This window comes from Macaca fascicularis, chromosome 18 (genome assembly GCF_037993035.2).
Source record: "Macaca fascicularis isolate 582-1 chromosome 18, T2T-MFA8v1.1".
NCBI lineage: Eukaryota > Metazoa > Chordata > Mammalia > Primates > Cercopithecidae > Macaca > Macaca fascicularis.
The window spans coordinates 5,492,687-5,512,665 of NC_088392.1; the positions used below are offsets into that span (position 1 = coordinate 5,492,687).

Consider the following 19,979-nt stretch of genomic DNA (forward strand, 5'->3'; position numbering starts at 1 on the left):
TGCATAACAACAAAATGGGATACTATATGTGCACTAAAAATCACAAAGATAGACAAATAGATATAGAGACAGATAGATAGATAGAGATAGATAGATAGATAGATAGATAGATAGATAGATAGACAGACAGATAGATAAAATACATTAATAGATCTGCCTAGGAAGCGATCCAGAAGAATATACACCCAAATATCAATTTTGGTAATTTCTGGATGATGGGATTTCAAATGAGTTTCATTAATTTTTAAATTTTTTTCTTTGTTCAAGTTTTTCTAAAATAAGCCTGTATCACTTGCATAATCTTAAAAGACAACAGAAGGTGGGGACTGCAAGTACAGAGATGCCAAAGCGATGAGTTAACACCTTTATTCCAGCTTTTCCAAATGAATAAGATGAGGGAACAAAGCAACAGAAAAATTAGCAAATAACATGACCGAAAATAATTCAAAATGGAAAAAATACCTTTGTCTCATAAAATTTATGGAAAAATTGCCCCCCCACCCCGAACACATGTAATCCAAGAAATGCAAGCTGAAACAACACTACTTCACAGTTACTAAACTGGCAAAGATTGTCAAATTAAAAAATACCCATGCTGGCAACGGCCCAGGAATATGATCGTTTTCATCACTAGAAATGGAAAGATAGATGGATATATTTTGAAGACAGGTTTGCAGTAGATGCCAAAGCTTGACCAAGCAACGTCAAAAAAAAAAAAAAAACCCTAAAGAATCATAAAAATGTATAAAGAATTGTGTAAAAAGCTGTTCACCATTTAGTGAGTGAAAAAGCAAGCCAATAAATACTACCATCATCCCATCTTTGTTTGAAAAATATAGGTAGGGAAAAAATAAAACCTGAAAGAATTCGGATAAGAATGTTCACAGTAAGCTACACTGGGGTAGGAGGATCTTAAATAACGCTTTTTCGGTTTGCTTATTTTTCTGTATTTTTCCAATTTTTCCAAATAATATTAACACTTTTGCAAAGAGGAAAAAATGTTAGATAATTTAGAAGCTCCTTGTCCATAATTTTATTACAAACTAAAAAGATAATTTCTAGTTCAAAATTATTTTTCTTCAGTAAATGACTTTACCAGTAAAAAGAAATAGAAGAACACTGATAAAAGCAAAGAAATTTTTTAAAAGATCCTACAAAAATAGCAGTGTCGTCTAAACAACCGCTGTGCATGGGGTTAACTACTACACTCATTGCAAAGAGGCATGTCCCCTGCAAACACGCCCGGGGCTGGTGCATCTTGAGGGGACAGGCACTGGAATAGGTGTCGGGGGTCCTCAGACCACCCTTTGTCGGCTGCAGAACTGTGGCCAGGCCTCCGCCTTCTCACAGGCACTGAAGGAATCCATCCTGGACGCTCATCTGTGCCAGGATGCCAAGCCACTGTTGACCCAGTCCCGCTCTGGGTGACCTGTGGCCTTCATCCCAGACCCATCTGGGAGGTACGGGCCCGGCCCGCGAGCTTTCCTAGTACCTCACGCTCTCCGAGGGGAGATGCACTCAGCCCTGCCTTCCCCAGGGCCAAGGCCCTTCCCGGTTTCCAGGAAGCAGGGACCTCATGCAGGTGCTGCCTTGGGCACTGGCTGAGCCGACCCGGCACCACCTGGCTGGCCCAGCATGCTCCAGGCTCCCTGGACCCAGGGCCGGCCCGTGCTGCCCAGTCTGCGCCCATGCGGGAGGGCAGAAGGGCTTGCACCCACCCCGGCCCCTCACTGCAGGGAGGACAGGCCGCCTGCGAGGTACAGAGCTGGACAGAAGGGAGACCCCACGCGGGGAGCCAAGGCTTCTAGAAAACACTGGAGACTGCGGGGAGAAGCTCCTGCAGGGGCTGGGCAAGTGGGGCGAGGGTGTGGGCATGGAGGCTGGGAGAGCACCCTTGCGGCTGGGGACAGGGAACAGCCTGGCAGGGCCAGCCAGGAGGTCACCCCTCTCACCTACAGCAGGGGTGAGACGGGGAGGTCACCCCCCACCTACTGGAGGGGTGAGATAGGGAGGCGGAAGTCATGTGCCCCCACCTACTTCAGGGGTTAGACAGGAGAGGTCATGTGTCCCCCACCAACTGCAGGGGTGAGGCGAGAAGGAGGAAGTCACCTTCCCCCCACCTACTGCAAGAGTGAGGCAGGAAGTCATGCGCCCCCCACCAACTGGAGGGGTGAGGCAAGGAGGAGGAAGTCAACCCTCCCACCTACTGCAGGGTGAGATGGGGAGGTCATGCACCCCCCACCAACTGCAGGAGTGAGGCAAGGAGGAGAAAGTCACCCCCCACCTACTACAGGGGTGAGGTGAGGAGGAGGAAGTCATCCCCCCACCTACTACAGGGGTGAGGTGAGGAGGAGGAAGTCATCCCCCCACACCTAGCTACTGCAGGAGTGAGGTAGGGAGGAGGTCATGCATCCCCCACCTACTACAAGGGTGAGATGGTGAGGAAGTCACCCGGCCCTACCTACTTCAGGGGTGAGATGAGAAGGAAGTTACCTACCCTTCCCCCCACTGCACCCCCATCCACTGCAGGAGTTAGATGAGGAGGAAGTCACCTGTTTCCCCAACCACCCACCCCCTGCACGCGGCACCACCTACTGCAGGGGTGAGGCAGGGAGAAGGCCAGCTGCCCCCACCTGCCACAGGGGTGAGAGCGATGCGGAGCCACAGGGCATGACCCTCTCCCCGGGACCCCGCGGGGGCTGGCAAGGCACCCAGGGCTCTCAACCCGTGTGGCTCCAGGGTCTCCGCGGGAGGAGTTGCAGGGAGACCACTGGGAAGGATGCGTGTCTGAGCAGCCTGCCCGGCTAGCAGGTGGGACCTGGGTGGCCGCAGGAGCAAGGGACAGAGAGCAGCCAGGGCCTGGAGCTCGGAGCCCCGGGTGGGCAGGAGGGCGGTGCAGGACCCAGCTTTCCCCCCAGGAGCCCAGGGACCATGGTGGCCCGGATCTGGGGCTCCCATCCAGGCCTCTCCACTCCAGAGTGCCCGGCTCGGGACCCACGTTAGGAAGCAGGCACCTGGGCCTCCTCCCACGTGGAGGGGGCTTGCCTGGCACAGTTGCTGGTGGGTGACCCTATGACTTCACAGCACACCGGCTTCTGAATCCTTGCCTCTGCGGCTATTTCTAACCGTTCCTCCACACAAGACTTAGCAGAGCGTGCAGACACCACAGAGGGTAATTAAACCATCACACTGGCAAAGCTGGACGCATAGGCAAACACATGATGTATTGTTAACAGTAAGTATAATTAGGCAAGTAAACGTATATCTATATGTCATAGTTAACTGAAACGTTAGCTTCCAATAAACGTATAAAATGGATTCCAAATGAGGGAAAAAATTTCTTTTAGAAATTTGTGGTTTTCTATTTTCTTTCACTTCAACCCTCCATTAATGTTGGCTAATTAACTGTCAACTGGATTTACAAAAATGTGTTTACATTTTCAGCCCCGTATTTGTGAGTTCAGCATTACTCAATCTATTTTATGATAAATAACCCTTGGATTATGTATAATGATAAAAGAGTATCTAAACAATCACAAGGTAATGCCTGAAATACACACAAAGGTGAGCGTGAAGAAAACATGTGGGCCACAATCTGACTTTCCAGACGAACCTGAGGGTGAATACAATTCTATCACCTTCTACAGGCAACTTCATCACATGGTATTTCTGAAGGGAAAAAGTCTTCAGTAAGAACAAAATTATTAAGTCGCACCAAAATAAGAGCCTTACACTTGAAGTAGAATACAATTATTGAGGCCACTGATAGTATCACAGAGCTACACTGCTATCACCGTCCACAAACACGAGGAAAGTCTTGTCTGTCTGATGGATACATAGTTTCCAGTATGAGAAACATTTTTGTAAGCTCACATATATTTTTCATACATAGCCTCAAATAATAGTTCTAGATGGCTTCTATTGTTCTAAAACTCCTCAAAAAATTATTTGGCTAGTGTGCTCATCTTTATATTTGAGAAAACAGTGCTTTCTTACTGTGGTTTCTGAATGCACCGGAAGCCTAGGATTTACTTTCACTTTGCCTGCACTGTGGTTCTGAATAAATAAAATCTTTTGCTATCATCCTTTTCCACTAAAATGAACAGGAAGAAAAAAAAAAAAAGTCTGAACATTTCAAATAAATACAGCAACAAGTACATGTAATGATAAGGTCACTGATATTTTCCACACTTCAAAAGAAGGACAAAGCTGTGCTTCTCTGCTGTAGGTGTGTGTGCTCACATATGTGTGTGTGACTGCTCCTCCGTCTCTCCCTTCTAATTCTACCAAATACGGAGAACACTGGAAAAACTACAAAAACGGCTTCACCTCTGTCTCTATCAGAAAATCACTTTACTGAAACAGCATTAAAAATGTAGGCACCAGTTCTCATAAGCAGAATGAGGGAAACAACGTTTTCCAAAATGAAATTTCAGGGAATCATTCTTTTCAAAGTAAGATAACTTAAGGGGCAAGGCAATTCACGCAACTGAATCTAGCATCTGTTTTAAGTCATAAAGGCCATTACATTTTGTGGGTTGTGCAATTTGCTGTTTAACCATCTTTCTACAAAAGCATGGTGAAATGGCATGTTTAAAACCAAGGGCAAAGGGACTCCACTCACTGTGGGAAGAGGCACAGCACCCCCTGCCAGGAGCAGTGGCCCTATGGAGTACCTCCCCCAGCAGCAGGCCCACCGCCTCAGCCCTGACCCCATGGCCCGCTCCTGGCCATTCCACCTCCCATTTCATCTGTCAGAAAACACTGGCATTTAGTGAAGGTGTACAGTCGATGGTGGGTTGATGTGGCGACTGAAAAGAAACTATAGGCTACGGCACCTCCAGTTCAGTGGCCCTGGGTAGCAATGTCTACCAAATGCTCTTCCTGAACAGCAAATTATATCTGGGTGCCTCCATTTGCTAGAGCAAAAAGATTATTCAGAAATCATATATACCACCAAAACACTGCAGGCTCAAACTTGGAATAAATCCTCCACTCCCGCTCCCTCTACATTTTCAAGCAGGGCTTTAGTACTCCATTATTGTGAATGTTCTTTGGCCCACAGCAAAAAATATTGACAAAATTCTGCTTTTAAGACAGTTATTGTCTCTGTATACTTGATAGCAGCCTTCAGAAGTTCACCTGCTAGCATTAAATTCTTGAGTTTGGGTGAAAGGAGAGAAAATTTGCCACATCTCAAGCTCTTCTGCTGTAGCAGCAGCAAATCAAATTATTCTTTCAATTAAACTAGCTTTGTGCCTAAAAAGAAAAAAAGGCCACAGGCTTTCTTCCCCCACACAGAGAACTGAAGCCATCACCCCTTTAAACCCCATGACTTGAGCATGATCTCCACGGCTTAGTATTCTTGGATAATGCAGCTCATAAAATTAAATCTACTCTCAGAGATTTCAGTTATCACTGTGTGCTCTGAGCTTGCAGGCAATCAACGGATCAAGAGTTCTGCATTGGGGTGCGTTTTTGATGGACCTGATATAGGGATATGGCTTCTCTCCCCTCTCTCTCTCTCTCTCTCTCACACACACACACACACACACACAAACCAGAAACCAAAAACACCCCAACAGGGGTTAAACAGAGAGCCAGGGCCCCCATCGTCACCCCCACTGCCCTGAGATGAGAAGGGACGCTCTCCACCATGAAGCTCACAGCACTTCCTCACCTTTGCCATACACGTTAGCTACATTTTAGCACTAAGACAAGCCCTGAACAGTGCATGCATCTGGCCAATTTCCTTCCAAAGAACGGGAGCTGGTCTTTCGTAGGAACTGCCCAACTAACAAATGCTCTGTGTTTGACTTTCTTTTCAAAATGTCGGCTTTCGAGAAGCAAAACGTGAAGCGCAGGTCTTGGCTGAATCCACGCTGCTAAGGTAAAGGCACTTCGGTGCTGGTGACGTGCCTGGAAGGGCGGTGAGGTCGTGATTGTTGGGGAAGAGGGGAAGCCCGCTCCCCTGGCACTTATTTGATTCAGAGCATTGTATTTGTAGAAGTCAGAGCCAAGTGCTAACCAAGATTTAACACTAAGACTAATCAGAATGACACTTAATGCAAGAAAACACAACTTTTTTTCTGTTACGGTACACACAGTGGGCATCCACTGAGAACTTGGCAACTTTGTTAAGCACCATGATTACGAATAATTTACGATAGAAACTGACAGTGACTTTATCGTAAAACTGTGGCTGGAGAAATAGAAGACTCCAGGACCTGCCGGGATAAGACAACGACTTCCCGGATGTGAAACACAAAATCTGTCATTTGACTAAGCAAATTTTATAGGGACAAAGGGGTACATGTGCTAAAATAAAATCAATCAGAACAAAACGAGAAACCAAAAATCTGGCAGTTTTAAAAATTCTGCATGCTTGCAGTGATTGCACGGAGACAGCCCACGTCTGGGGCGGCGGGCACCTGGAAAGCCTGACCTTCTCCTTTTAAGAGAGCTTCATAGGTTTAAAAATGGGACGCGCACAGCAGCATCGTACAAACTAAGAAGATAATTTAAATACCAATTAAATAGTTAAAAATTAACACTGACATACCCTTAAAAATCCAGGGCTTCCTGTAAATGTCTTCACTTTAAAAAGAGGTATGCCTGCAGAGTCCAAGCTCCTGTTTGTTTCCATAGCTTCAGGTGGCACTGGCTACTTCTCACATCCAACTTCTAAAAATATCAATGTGGAGTTCACCTCCTCCATGCATTTTTCTTTTTTACCTGAAGGCAAAAAGTAAATCCGGTTTCTCTTCACAGATTGTGGGCCTGGTTTTAATTTGTGCAACAGTCCTTTTGATAACAATGCCTAGTTAAAACATCCATTAAAAGTCTGTAGCAGGCATTTAATGGAAGGAAAATCTAATAGGGTTCCACTGCAACTCGTTCATTAACTTTTAAAAGAGTTCTCTCCTTCAGCGTTCACAGAGAAAGATGGGACATATGGGCAGAAAGAGGGAGGGAGAGACAGAGACATACAAGGGAGAGAGATGGGGGAAGGTGGAAAGAAAGAGAGGAGAGAGCGAAGAGAGAAACATTCACATATTTAGGGCTGGATTATAAATCTTTGAAAGGAATTCGGTCAAACAGTCATGTTTTTCAGCCACCTGAACCAGCTCTCACTAAACCAAGACCTGCTTTTGTAACTATTATCCACTGTCTCAAGTCATAACAAGGAGACTCACAGGGAACCTCATCCCCCAGGAAACACGAGGAACTGAAGCTCAACGCTGCACTGAGCCTTCAGAGCACAGAATACCCAAAACACTTTTTGCCAGGAAAAAGCAAGGACTGACTCAAGATTGGCAGAGCAACAACCACAAAGAAAGGCTCATCATCCTGGGGTTCTGGCCCAACCACACTGGAGAAGGCGGACCTGGTCTACCTGCCAGAAGGCGGGCTCTGTAACCAGGCCAACGCCTCCTCCACTGGCCAACAGAGGGCCACTGTCATATCAGTCTAGGTGACAGACCATGGGTTCAAACATGGTTTTTCCAGCATAGGAATGCGCCACATCACGGAGAAATCATTGCATTTAAGAAATTATTGCATTTCTCAAAATGTCCAGTAGAATGTCTTGGAGGACAGACACTCAAAAATCGCTGTTGGAACCAGAATCCATTGCAGCTACACCACTTTATGGTGTGAATAACAGCCTTACCCAGGGGTGATATAAAAGTCCAGCAAGAGTTAAAAGGGGCACAACCATGGAAGGGCCACCGACAGCAAAGGTCACCAGCCTTGGAATTTTTGGGGGTGCAGGGGAACCCAGAGCTCCGAGCACAATGCTGTTCCCCTGACAGTGCAGTTCCACCATGCTATCTTCGACCTGCTTTCCACTTGCTCCTTCCTGCTCCGATCTAGCTAGTCCAGCAACCTCATCCCCTTCCAAAAATCTTTTTCCTAATATAAAGCCCCATACTTACCATAATACTGTTTTATGTATTAGAAATGTATCATGTATTTTTTATGATTTTTTATACTATTTCCAAGCTACATAGAGTTTGAGCAGCCTGGCCCCGGCTCTATTTTTTCCATAAGCCCTGTTCCTTCAGGACGTACATGTTGTGTTATAACTAAAAAGTCTGTACCAAGACCCTATTAATAATGTTGAAGAAAGGCAAAGCTATCCAAGTTAAACTCAAAAGAGGACTATACACACATAGTACATAAAAAAATGTTGGACTCTCGGGCTAATTTAGGGTTGCTAAGTCAAAAGATTGATGTTACAGGTGAAAATACATGGTGCCTGTCATTCTCCCAAATCTGAACATTACTCAGCTAGTCCTACTGAATCCACTAACAAATGCCACAAGGAGGGGACCCTTTTCCAACTGCTGCTTACAATGACAAATCCACATTGATTCATCCTTCAAACCACACACAAGCCGCTGCTCCACAAAGCCCCTGATCTCCTCATCTTCCCCATCCCACAGCCCACCCAGACAAGTAGCATCTTTCTGGGTTTTGACTCCCCATAACAAGTTAACTGGAATGTTCCCGTAACAACTATCACTTTCCACTTCATTAAGAGAGGTATACACACGCGTCTTTCTCCCCAGCAAGACTTGCAAGCTCACTGAGGGCAAGATCCATCCTGCTCATCACTGCATTTCTCAAAATGTCCAGGAGAATGCCTCGGATATGACAGACACTCAACAATGGCTGTTGGAAGAATGAACTGGAAACCATGGGAGCTACACCACTTTATGGTGTGAGTAACAACCCTACCCAGGGGTGATACAAAAGTCCAGGAAGAGTTAAAATGGGCCAGCCCAGGTAAGCCTGCAGTACCCCTCTTGTCCCCGACTGGCCTCAGAACCCCACAGAAAGATGCCAGCCATGCCCCAGCTGCATCCCAGGCTGCGCTCTAGGTATCTGCACCCAGGACCTCTCTGATCTACCTCCAGACCTCACAAGCCCCATCCCCTGGACCTGTTCTCCTGCAGGACCACGGTACCCGCAGTGTGTGCACCTCAGGGACAGCAGAGCAACACGCAGGATAGAGCAACACACGCTCACTAGGAGGCCCCTCTTGGGGTGGAGGAAGACAGAACTGGAAAGCAAAGAATTTCAAGACTCAGGACCCAAGGATATTAGGAACAGATCTGCTTCAAACTAATAAGTATACGCTATGGAAATGCCATGCATTAAGGCCATAAAATCCAAGCAACAATCAGCTAGTACCCTTCACCCAATCCTCTCCCACTTTAAGTCACCACTGCTCACTGCTGAACTGCCCACATCTCTGTCATCACCAAATCTAGTAACGACAGCTCTAATGATATTTACTCTACAAACACTGGACCCTATGCAGAAAAACTTCTCAGCTATATGATGTCTACAATGAATGTAGCAGACATCAGCTACCATTTTGTTTGAAGATGATATCCAAATCAATATGCCCAAATCAAACAAAAGACATATTTTGCTAATGAGCTTCCAAATTTCATGGAAATGTATTCAGAATGACAAATGGTCCACCTATTTACTGACCTCTGTTTGCTTCACATGTACCAAGGAATCACAATAGTGCAAGTTTCTTGAGGATAAGCAATTGGGGACCTTTCTTCTGTGCCACCCTGCCCACCTGGTAAAGTGATAGGGTCCTTGCAGCTGCTGAGTAAGCGCCTGTAGGTGTGATGACTCCCTACTGGGACCAGCCAGTTCCTTCCTGTGTCACTGTGGGGCCAGCAACGGCCAAAGTCTAAACACCACGTGGTCAAGAGGATGCTCTGTTAGTTGCTTATTATCATCAATGACAACTTGGGTTATCAACAACTATTGGTTATCAAACCAAATTAATGGCTGTTTTCAAAGTTTCCTGAGCACATCTGTGATTCAGAGTGGGTTACTTCTCTACCTCGTCCTCAATAAAGGCTGTTGCCCAAATGACAGGACATAACATAATTTTATCCTTTGGTATCTGTCATGGGTTGAATAGTATCTTCTAAAATTCATATCCTCCCAGAACCTCACGATGTGACTTTGTTTGGAAATAGGGTCTTTGCAGATATAATTAGTTAAGCTGGGGTGAGGTCATACTAGATCAGGATGGGTCCTAAGTCCAAGGACTTGTGACCTTACGACAGAGAAGAGGACACACGGACAAGAAGGCAGACACATGAAGACCGAGGCAGTGACTGGAGTGATGCACCACAAGCCAAGGACACCCAGGACTGCCAGGAGCTACCAGGAGCTGGAAGACGGGAGGAAGGATTCTCCTCTGGAGGCTTCAGAGGGAGGCTGGCCTTGCCAACACCTTGATCTCAGGCTTCTGGCCTCCAGCACTGGGAGAGAATAAATGTCTGTTGTTTTAACTATTGGTTTGTTTATGGTTTTAATTTGTACTTGTTTGTTATGAATTTCACTAAATAAGGAAGAAGTTGGCTAAAAGAACCATAAACAAAATGGAATAAACATTAGTAGCCCAGTTACAGAAGGAAATGGCCAGCGTGGCCCTCCCCATCCATGGACAGCTACTCTCTCCCCAGGCTTCCTTGCCCACCTGTAGGCACAGACACACACCCCACCAACCCCGGGCCCGTGACTCCATATGTGGAAGGGGAGACTTACCCGCCCCCATCAGCAATGCAGTAAGTGGCCACCCAGATGGCACAGGAGAGCCAGGCCCCAGCCAGCCAGTCCTATGGTGCCATCTGAATTGCAAGCTCACAACAAGGCTACCAACCGCTTTTACAGGGGAGAGGTAGCACAGCTCTTCTACTCCCAGAAACATGCCAGGACTGCAGGAGCAGACCCCCCACCCACTCCGGACTCTGGACCCCACAAGCTGCAGAGCACTCAGGTGCATACTAGAGAGACGACCCACTTCCATGGGAACGTGTTTTCTGTGAAACTGTGCTCCCAGCATCCAAAACAGCACGTGCTCAATAAATACCTGTTGATTGATGATCGAAAACAAAATTGTCATGGAGCAGCCAACAGGCGAATGACTGTCTGATGGCCAGAAGATGTCATGAGGGCTCTGCTCGGGGTACAGGTACCCCAGCAGGTGCCCCCAGAGCCCAGCAGGTGAATTCATCTTCCTATACCAAACCACACACTTACAAATGACAAACACTCCCAAATGAGCCACGGTTCTGAATGCATTTAACTAAATAGCAGGTTTGACTGGCTGTTAAAAATTATTGAGTGATTCTCAAGATCAAAATTGAGTAGGTTTGTGTTTTGTAATGGTTGCAACATTGTGCAATGGGATCCTTTTGTTGAAGTACCTTATGGTACAGGAGAAGAGGAAACCCTCGCGCAGGGAGTGTCCACGCAGTCACAGGCACAGAACTAAGAGGGGGACCAACCAGAAGTATCAAAGGTGCTCATGGGCGCCCCCATTGGGGAGGAGGACCAGCTGAGACAATGTTGAAACAGGAACCTGTACTGCTGTTAAGTGGAGAGAAAGAGTGTGCTCCAGGTGAGAGAAACCCATGGACTGAGATAATAAAATCTCAACTGTTCACAGCAAGGAAAGGCTCGTGGAGCACCTGGGGGCAGGACCCACTGCAGGACACAGCACACAAGCAACCCAACCCTTTGGATACTCACAGGACCCTAGCCAGAAATTCTACACTTCACGTTATCTGTATAACTCACAAAAATGTCAAGCTTGGCCAAAGGAAAAAAAAAGGAGCAATGCCCTTTTTCTTTAAAAGCTGATTCACTATCCTCAAAATTTGTAAGATTCACTATCCTTAAAATTTCTAAGAAACATCACTTTCAGGGAGAAATTGACATCCTAAACCATGTGTAAGAGAGAGAGAGGGCAGCCTTTAAAACTAAATCCGTACTTAGTCAACGGTAAGCAAATTTTAGCTTTGCTTGTTAAAACTACAATTGACTTTTTAAAACATTAAACTTTTCAAGGATAGTTATATTCCCTAAGGTTAAAAGGTCATAATTTATCTTTGAAGGATAAATTCTATCACTGGGCTTAAGGAGGGGACATCAAACACTTTAATCCTATTTTTACCATATTCATCACATTCAACAAAAGCAGGGAAACAAATGACCACAACCCTGCCACACATGTTAAAAACATCAAGAAATAGAATTTTCCTGAAATGGTGGAAGCATGCTGGGCTGCCCCCAGCACCCATCAGGTGCCTCCTCGTATTCAACGCTTTGAGTTCACTGCTTCCAAAATAAATGTACATGCCCTATTAGAGGAGAAGAAACCTAAAATCCTTTAGAAAAAAAGGGGACCAGGCATGGTGGCTCATGTCTATAATCCCAACACTTTGGGAGGCCGAGAAAGGAGAATGGCTTGAGGTCAGGAGTTTGAAACCAACCTGGGCAATAGAGCAAGACTCCGCCTCTACAAAACAAAATTTAAAAATTAGCTGAGTGTGGTAGGACACATCTGTAGTCCCAGCTACATGTGAGGCCGATGTGGGAGGATTCCTTGAGCACAGGAGTTCAAGGCTGCAGTGAGCCATGATTACGCCACTGCATTCCAGCCTGGACAACAGAGCCAGATCCAGTCTCTTAAAAAAACAAAGGACTGGGACTTTAATCTCGCTCAAGGAGATATGTTCAAGAGGGTAAGGATGTTTTCATAACCAAGAGTTTAAAACAAAAATTTAATTTTGCAAATTAAACCAAGCACATGGTCAAGGTGTCCGTATTCTTCCACAATGAAATCATTATATAATTTCTTAAGAAATGCATTTGAGGCTCCCCTGAGATTTTAATCAAAATAAAATAAAATAAAAACGTTAACAGAGAAGTATCAACTACTCACATAACAAAGACAATTATCGTAGTAGACAGGGTCCTAAACAGAGGTGGATTTGCTTGACGCAGGTGAGGCCTCAGGGTCCCTGGCCTGCGCTGGCCCTTCCAGAGCCCTGGGGACCCTGTGTCCATGTGGGCTTCCAGAATGTGCAGAACTATGGCGCTTTTGCTGTTCCTGGGCAGGGGAAGATGCTGCCGCTGCCCCTCCCATCTCGGGTGGCAACATCCCAGCCCCCAAGCTTCTTTGCCCGGGCAGCATCGTGGGCCTGCAGCCTTGTGCAGACTGCAGAGGGGAAGCTGGATAGTGTGTGAGGCCAGGTATTTTGTGGACCCAGCCATCAGGAATAAACAACCACTTTCCATGACCCAGGCTAAAGGAATGACTGAATTACCTTCCTGTGCAAACAAACATGCAGGAAAACAGATGTGTCAGGCAACCAACTAACAATCAGCTTATTTTTCGAGATTCTGCCACAGTTTCAGTTTTTTAAGATTTGCTCTTTTGTGATTTATTTCTCATACTAAACAAGCAGTCACTCCCATACTTCATCTTGCATTCATGATTTTGTACTTCTTTTCTTAAGAAGACACTCCCCCTCCCCCTAATCCTAGCTCCTCCCCCAGCACTAAACCCTGCAGAAACACACAGACTTTTCTAGTCTTCATCCTGATGCCTTTACTGAGGGGCTCTTGGGGGAGGCAGAGTCTGGGCCCTGCCTTGGATAAGATCTTCTCAGTTAGTCTCACTCTAAGGACACACTCTCCCTGTACAGAAAACAAACGAGATAGCATCCACGCCCGCGCTTTTCCCAGATCACTGTGACTGCATGTCCCAGGGTGCCAATTCTTAGTCATCTTAGAGCTTCCAACGTAACCCACACAGGTGGCTACAGGAGCTGCCTACGACGACGCTGCTACGCATCTACACCTCGCTGATGGGAGTCCATCACCAGTCACAGTTGCCCGCGGCAGTTAGAGGGTGTCCAGAGAAACGAGTCTTAGTCTACGGGGCATGTCTGCACGCAGTAGCATCCTGAGTGCCCACGGGGGAACTTCTGCTTCCATCTCTCACATGCAGGCTGCAAATACGGCACGAACCAGGAGGTAGCTGAGGAGAGTTCCAAGCAAAGCATAAACCCGTTTAAGAAGGCTTCAGTCAGCCGGGCATGGTGGCTCACGCTTGTAATCCCAGCACTTTGGGAGGCCAAGGCAGGCGGATCACCCGAGGTGATCAGCCTGACCAACATGGAGAAACCCTGTCTCCATTAAAAATACAAAATTAGCCAGGCATGGTGGTGCATGCCTGTAATCCCAGCTACTCGGGAGGCTGAGGCAGGAGAATCACTTGAACCCAGGAGGCAGAGGTTGTAGTGAGCTGTGATCGCGCCACTGTACTCCAGCTTGGGCAACAAGAGTGAAACTCCATCTCAAAAAAAACAAAAACAAAAAGAAAGAAAGAAGGCTTCAGTCTAATTCATAAATGAGATGCATGGTGAGTTATTCAGAATGAGGACTGTTTCCAAAACCATTTCTCACCCTTGAGCTTGATGTGAGCAAGGACACTCAGCCTCTCCTACAAATGCTTGGAGTCACTGGCAAGAGAAAAATGGAAACAAACAAAAAAGGTGTGTACACATGTTTGCCTGTGTGTATATATGTATATACACATACATATGCATGCATGTAAGATATATGACTGTTCTTATTTTATTTTATTTTGAAGACAAGGTATTTCTCTGTTGCCCAGGCTGGAGTGCAGTGGCACAATCATGGCTCACTGCAGCCTCAACGTTATGGGCTCGAGCAATCCACCTCAGCCTCCTGAGTAGCTGGGATTACAGGCATGCACCACCACATCTGGCTCATTTTTGTATTTTTTGTAGATATGGGGTCTCGCCATGCTGCCCAGGCTAGTTTCGAACTCCTGACCTCAAGTGAGCCACCCACCTCTGCCTCCCAAAGTGCTAGGATTACAGGCACGAGCTACCGCACCCAGCCTGCCTGTTCTTATTTCATACATGGAACATGACAGCAACAGAAAGATTCACACCAAGGTACAGGAACCGCCCTGACATGCAACTCTCAGTCAAGAACAGATCTCAGGATCCTTTGGCTGAACTCACTGTTGACACATCTGAAGAAACCGAGGCACGAACGGCCACCCAGAAGCTGCCTAGTGGAAAGGCCAGGGCTCGCGCAGCTACCCTGAATCCTAGCCCAGTGCTATTCCCCACCACAACAACCCGAGAAAAAGTCTAGGGAGACAGATGACAAAAATTAAAGCTTTAACAACCTATGGATGGTTTGAGAGGTCAAGGAGTCAGGCCTTCCCGGGCTTAACTGACATGACCATATCTGTCTAACTCTATAACCTTATAACATCAACCTATGTGCGCTATTTATAGAACCTTAAATTCCGTAAGCCTCACTCTATAAATGAAGAGAATAATAAGATAACTATAAAACTGAAATTATATAACGCAAGTGGAGTGTGTCAGGAATATAGTCAATTCAGCAGTTCTAAAATACTTAGTGAGTGCCTACCATTTGCCAGGCAGTACTGCTGGTGTTCCAGGCACTATCTGTACAGGCAATGAACAAAACGGACAAAACCCCTGTCCCCATGGAGTTTAAATTCCAAACTTTCTGCTGTTATTATCATTATAGCTATTATTATTATCAGATATCGGCACTGTGCAAGGGTACACTGAAAACAGAAGAATGCTACCGTTAATATTTATAAATGAATAATGAAAGTCATCCCTTAAATGTGTTTTATAACCTAAAAGGTGCCAATGCGACTTTGGGATGTGGTTAGAAGAGGTGCATCTGACAGCTGTTCATTTTCTTGCCCAGCCCCTTCCCTCCTAGTGAGAGGCACAAGGAAGACGCAGTTATAATGCGGTGTGATTTAAAGAAAGGGGAACCTCTTAGAATTGGGTCTGCCCAAAGAACCCCATCCACCTCCTGGGATGGCTCGTGGGAAGGTCAGGGGGAAGAACGGCCGAGACGCACACGCATCGTCAGGTGCGGAAAGATTTGGGAGGTACCCTTAGACACCGGCAGGGCTGCAGGGTGGTGGCCAGCACCCCGCAAATGTTACACACGCACGCCTCCTATCACGCAAGCTTGCTTGTTCAATGTGGGTGTGGAGGTGAGGCCTGAAATGCAGAACCTGAAGACAGCGAAAACAGCGTCAACGTCACTGGAGACAGCGGAAACAGCGTCCGCGTCACTGGAGACAGCGGAAACAGCGTCCGCGTCACTGGAGACAGCGGAAACAGCGTCCGCGTCACTGGAGACAGCGGAAACAGCGTCCGCGTCACTGGAGACAGCGGAAACAGCGTCCGCGTCACTGGAGACAGCGGAAACAGTGTCAACGTCACAGCACAGGAGTGGCCTCCCCATCTCAGAATGGAAGAGCTGGCTGAAGAGCGGGAAGGAGCGGGACAGACGCTGGAGGAGGCAGAGGCCAGAGGCAGGTCGCTGCCGAACCATGGGGAGGCATGGAGGAGTAGAGGGCGGAGATGAATTGGAAAATGGAGTTTTTGTTTCCCGTATTCAGTCCTGATAACATTTATTTCATTGCTCAATGAAATTTTTACAGGATGCATAATAAAATATTTCATATAAAGTTAATATTGATAACCACTTCAGTCTCCAAAATACTCTCGCTATACCGGGAGATCCATTACCTCAAGGACCTTCTTAGCTATTTTTCTTTGTCCTCGAACTGTCTAGAAACAAGCAAGTACTCAAAACGAGTATGTACTGGATAAATAAGCCAATGAATGGGCCAGCAGTTGGAGAAATGAGCACATGAACTCCACGAGGTAGGAATCAGTCCCAGGTATTATCATCCCAATTTATAGTTGAGAAATCTAACAGTGAAAGAAAAGATGCGCGCTCTGCAGGTACAAAGCTGGGAAGTTTGGATGTTGAGGTCAAGCCGCTGTAGGGTTCTTTACCCAACGGCATCAACGCACGACCAGCAGTCCCCCTGGAAGGTTCCAGAAAGGCAAGAATGAGCATAACGGACCCAACACCACATGTCAGGAAACCAAGGGGATTAAACGTTTAATGTCAATATTTATTTCTTATTTCACATCCCCGCCTTGGTTCCGAGAAGGATTTAAGGAAGCATGATTTATGCTTAGGAAGGCCGTGCTGATTAAACCCTCACATTCACGCGCAGGAGGTAATGCATGGAAACCTCTCACGACACGGGTGTGACACGCTGATGGCTCACAAGTCCCAGGAACCCTGGGGGCTGGGGTCTATGCCTTTACCACTGGAAGAAAAAAAACAAAAACTAATGATTATTACTCATCAAAAGCAGTTTTTCAATAGACAAAATCTTTCGATGTGCTGGCTCTACTGAGAAAATGAAATAAAAGGCACTGCGGTGCACCACAATATCTAAAATTTATTGTAAAACCCATCTAAAATATCACAGAAACAATTTCTCCCTCGAGTGTTTTATGAACAGCAAATGGGAGGAAGAAAAATATTTTTACTGATACCCTTGAACTAAGTTTATAGAAATATGTATGTGTGAACATGTCATATTTAAGAGAGAAGTTAATAGAAATATCCAGAACCTCACAGCATTTTTTTAATTTGAGTTGGTAACCAACCAAATACCATAAAAACGCAATAATGAAGGCCATCTCATATACAAAAGATGCAAAATTTAATGGGGAAAAAAAAAAAAAACCTTTCAAATAACCATGCAGAAGCCCTGGCAAAGCAGTTATTATTCCCAGAGCATCGCCACTATCCCATCCTCCGGAACTATATTTATTATGACTTATTAGATTTTGGAGCAATTGTCCTCTGAAGAGCACAAAATGCTGCAAAATATTATAACTTTTAAAACTGTGCAAAAACTTTACGAGGAACACTTCTAAAGCTAAAGTATCACTGAAAATTGCCAGAGGAGATGGCAGGGAGAGATAAGGAAGTAGATGGAAAGAAAGACAGCAGGGAAAGGAAAAGAAGGAGTTAAGGAGAGGGCCCCGGGTGGCCGCAGGGAGAAGCTGTGCAGGGAACCCACAATCCCACTTCCAAATAAAGGGCTCCCAGGCTGCCCTGTTTCTCTCTGGCCCACAGGCTCCGGCTCCAGCCATCATGTATTCACTGGCCATGTGGCTGTTGCCATGCAAGGTTCCCCACACTTGCAGAATATATTTCAGCTTCTCTCTCTCTCTGTGTGTAGAGAGGAGCCCATCTAAAATTAGTATCTTCTAAATGATGGTAAACGGAATATAAAGAACAAAGCCTCCAGTGTGGGCCTCCATTTCAAAGAGTGCTGAAGACGGCAAGAAGGGACATCGGTATGTGTGCAAATACGAGTCACCATAAGAGTTTATAAATGCATCTAAAAATCAATTAATTAATCCTCCCAAACCACTGCATAAAGACAGTCTTCCCACCCAGTGAACCGCATCCTCCACAGTGTGCAGGCCAGGCGTGCAGATGCTCACTAGAAAAAAAGGTGCTGCAATGTGGACTTCAACAATTCAGAGTATGCAATAGTCCTTCCGAGTGAAAAGTGTGAGGAAGCCCCACATCACTCCTCAAAAAGGAAGGCCACTAGGAAAGGGATTATGAGACCAGCAAACAGGTAGTTTCTCTTTCCAACATTAATCCACCAGGCTGACTCATACTATGTCCCCCCACTCCAAAAACTAAAATCAAACAAGAAACCATCCCAACACATCTGTACTTCTCAGACATTAATGACTGGTGACCCGCACCCAACACACATAACACCGGCATCCATCTTCTTGTATATCTTAACAGAGCTGACATGATTGGCAGGTACTCTTTTTAGTACTGCCACTATATTTATATATTCACCATGAAAATCAGCAGAAAACATACTGGAACGTTGTTAAGGGAAGTTTTCAGGTTTTTCCTAAGTGTGCTATAATACTAATTCCAAATTCCCCCAAAAGTGAGAAAAGATTGTACTTTATAAGACTCGTGAGAATACACTGGGATGTAAAATATGTTTCCACAGTTCGATGGTTTAAAGAGATAACAGTGCAGGCTGCAGATATAACTGATACCACTTTTGTATGTGAACATGGGAGAAAACTCCAAAGAGAACTCCTACGACACAGAAAACGATGACGGAAGCCCGGAGTTCCAGAGCTGCTGAGGCTGTGGCCCAGCTCATAACTGCTCTCAGGCCACCGGGCACAGGCAGGCTACCAGCCCTACAGAGATAGGGATAGGCGTCCTGTGAAATGGGCTGTGCACCAACACAGACCCCCAGTCCCTTCATCACAGGCAGCCCTGAGAATTGGAAGAGTCTTCCTAACTGTGCGTGGCAAACTTAACCTGACCAGAACGGACATGAAGTTACTGCCGGTCTCTCCTCGCCCAAGTATTGTGACTATTAATCCATTTACCTGTAGAAAATCTCATGTTTAAGCTGAGGATGTTGCGAAATATACAGTATATGCACAAAATTTCTTTTCAAAAATCTGAAAAGTTCTGAATTCCAAAACATATCTGGCCCCAAGGATTTCAAGTAAAAGATGTGGGACCTTCTTTAAAATGTGAAGGAACTGGGGGCACACGCCACTTCCTTCAGGGTTGACCTGGAGTCTGAAAACTGAAAAGCCTAGATCAGAAAACTCTCTTTTCCAATGTGCAGAACTACCTGTTAAAAGGACGTGTTTCAGACCCTCGAAATACCTACTAAATAAACAAATAACATATATATATATATATATATATATATATATATATCTCTCAATGGAAAGTTGAGAAAGACAAACCTAACTCCAAATTAAACTTACTTTAGACTTCCCAAAATACATGCAAAACATCTTACAGCTACATGGTCTAAAAGGCCAGCAGCAAAATCAAGTCCATTGAAACCATCAAATGTAAAAAGATTAAACTAGAGTATACAACACATAGTCCCCTCGGATTTGGTTTTATTGGTGTAAATTACCTGCGTAGACACATTAAAACTCAACTGAGAGGCAAAGTCAAATTCCTGCTTGAAAGATTCTCAAATGAGGGAAATCTGGCCTCAATTATTTAAAAAAAAAAAAAAAAAGGTCCGGACACAGTGGCTCATGCCTGTAATCCCAACACTTTGGGAGACTGAGGTGGGTGGATCACCTGGGATCAGGAGTTGAGACCAGCCTGACCAACATGGAGAAACCCGGTCTCTACTAAAAATACAAAAATTAGCC

The 19,979-nt window shown here is 45.7% G+C and overlaps 1 protein-coding gene across 4 annotated transcripts in view; it reads right to left on the reverse strand.

Annotated features, from left to right (window-relative positions):
• TSHZ1 (teashirt zinc finger homeobox 1) overlaps positions 1-19,979 on the reverse strand; it is a 79,698-nt gene that overhangs the window by 38,376 nt on the left and 21,343 nt on the right. For 2 of the 4 annotated variants that reach the window (XM_065533612.2, XM_065533611.2), the window contains exon 2: positions 6,563-6,735. The exons of the other annotated variants lie outside the window; for them this stretch is intronic. The gene's annotated coding sequence lies outside the window, so the exon portion shown is untranslated. The remainder of the gene's footprint in view (positions 1-6,562; positions 6,736-19,979) is intronic. 4 annotated transcript variants of the gene reach the window in all.